Below are 2,500 nucleotides of genomic sequence, written 5' to 3'. Positions count from 1 at the left end.
AAAGGGGAATCTCTAAAAGGGGGAATCTCTAAAAAGGGGAATCTCCGAGACCGCGAAAATTAAGAGAGATCTGATTGGTTGATTTTAATGACAAGCATCCATTTTAACAGTGCAATTGTTGACTGCCGGTACAATTCACACAGAAATGCCTGCTATTAAAATATCAACGAAGTACTGTTTCTATCGTAAAACTGCGGACGAAACATACATATGAAAGAAACATACAATGTGAAAGTTGTAAAGCTGGAACAGAAACTGGAAGACAAGTTATGGCTTTAAAGTCAGAAAACCTTGCTCATTACATTTTGAAAAAACGTACAATGTGAGAGGAGTAGAGAAGTGAGTCCTTCTATATAAACCACCTTTGACAATTCACCATTCGAGCAAAAGAAGAAGCGAAAGAATAATCTTATTTTTGATATTTGGTTGCACTGTGGGATATCAGCCATGAGCGGAATTTGACAACGCACTGTTAACATGAAACAATGTTTGTTTTGTGTAAATCCTTTAAAATCTTGGCCTCCTTGATGAACATTGCCGTAAAATCCTGAGCTGTACTTGACAGCTTTTTTACAATAACATTTTCTGCGGGCTTTCCTTCAGCTTGAAAACACCAAAAACACGGCTCCAAAGGTCCCTTGACCTATCACTTCTTGGCTGACTAGGTCTTCCCACTGAAACTTCGGCAAACTAGCAAATCCAAAAGCCAAGGGAAACTGAAAGTCAGTCGTGTTTACTTAATGTCAACTTGGCAGAGAAAAGACAAAACATTGCCTGTCGCGAAAAAATATTTTTCTATGGTTTTCCCACCATGTCCAACATCTTTGGGAGAATTTAGTATTTCTTTAATTGGTCTTTCATGCTTTTCGTCATGCACTGCTCAGATTTCCCCTTTATGTGTTTGTGTGCAAGTGAATGATGAGGTATCCATCAACTTGAGTACCATGGAAAATTTAAAATTAAGGAAATGACTTGAAAAGCCAACAATATAACACAAGGATGCTTTGGATTCTACATATTCTCATTACTATTGAATTTAGTTGTACACTACTGTTGTGTGAATGGCTTTTTTTGTATGCATGCGTCCAAGAAATGTAAACACCATCATGTTTTCCCACCAATTCTATTTGCAGACAGGCAATAATTAATTTATTTGTTGCCCTACCTCATAAGATGCCTGTGGATGGTGGATGTAAAAATTGACTATGTTTAACACAGCAAAAAGGGGAGCGGTGTTCATTGCAAAGAATTATACATTGCTAATTTGCAAGGCTGATCTGTTAGCTCATGAAGGCCGACTAATATGAATCCCTTGAAACGGACATGTAAAGGGACGCTACATCCTTCAGTGACCTAAGAAATATGTTGTTTTTTTACGCTGACTTTCTTTCAAGTTGAAGCAAAATTGCCTCTGATGTTGTCCTCTTCGGAGCCTCCTCTTTCATTATATATACCGCTAGAGGTGGAGAAAGAACGCCAAGTGAGCCGATCATAAGGTCTAAGGCTTGTTTACAACCTTCACTGATGCATCTATGGTTATATATATTAAATAAATATACTGTATGAGAGACTTGCAATCGCAGTAAGAAGTTGCCAGCTGCTAATGTTTTGATGCAGCGCTATTTGAAAGCCACTTCCTGCCCAGTGATTGATGACTGTCACACTTTCTTAGGAGTTAAAAAGATGTTAGGGATTTCCCTTTTTAGAGATTGCTCCTTTTAGAGATTCCCCATTTTAGCAATTCCTCCTTTTAGAGATTCCCTATTCTAGTAATTCACCCTTTTAGAGACTCCCCATTTTTTAAGTAATTCCCCCTTTTAGAGATTCCCCATTTTAGTAATTCCCCTTTTAGAGATTACCTACATGTATTTTAGAGATTCCCCATTTTAGTAATTCTCCCTTTAAGAGATTCCCTATTTTAGTAATTCCCTCTTTTAGAGATTCCCCCTTTTAGAGATTCCCTCTTTTAGAGATTCCCCATTTTTGTAATTTCCCCTTTAAGAGATTCCCTGTTTTAGTAATTCCCTCTTTTAGAGATTTCCCATTTTTGTAATTCCCTCTTTTAGAGATTCCCCATTTTAGTAATTCCCCCTTTAAGAGATTCGCCCTTTTTGTAATTCCCCCTTTTAGAGATTCCCTATTTTAGAGATTCCCCATTTTAGTAATTTCCCTTTTTAGAGATTCCTCCTTTTAGAGATTCCCTATTTTAAAGATTTCCCTATTTTAGTAATTCCCCCTTTTAGAGAATCCCTATTTTAGTTATTTCCACTTTTAGAGATTCCCCATTTTAGTAATTCCCCCTTTTAGAGATTTCCTGTTTTAGAGGTTCCCTGTTTCCTTGTCCCCGGTCCCCGTTCCTGTTACCCTGGGCATTCCTCATTTCATGTTTTACAACTAGCCATTGGTATTCCTTTTACCGGGTATGTTTATTTTGTAAAGTCAGTTGTGAGTGACGCAGGCGTGCAAACAGTCTTCCTGTATTGCTTACACTTAATTTATT

The 2,500-nt window shown here is 37.5% G+C and overlaps 1 protein-coding gene across 6 annotated transcripts in view; it reads left to right on the top strand.

The window, feature by feature from the left end:
* Positions 1–2,500, top strand: part of LOC138024322 (tetratricopeptide repeat protein 28-like) — a 95,159-nt gene that overhangs the window by 1,259 nt on the left and 91,400 nt on the right. The window lies entirely within an intron of this gene.

Source organism: Montipora capricornis, chromosome 11, assembly GCF_036669925.1.
Source record: "Montipora capricornis isolate CH-2021 chromosome 11, ASM3666992v2, whole genome shotgun sequence".
NCBI classification, from domain to species: domain Eukaryota; kingdom Metazoa; phylum Cnidaria; class Anthozoa; order Scleractinia; family Acroporidae; genus Montipora; species Montipora capricornis.
The sequence above is the reverse complement of the archived record's forward strand: the minus strand, read 5'-3'. Positions and strand labels throughout refer to the sequence as shown.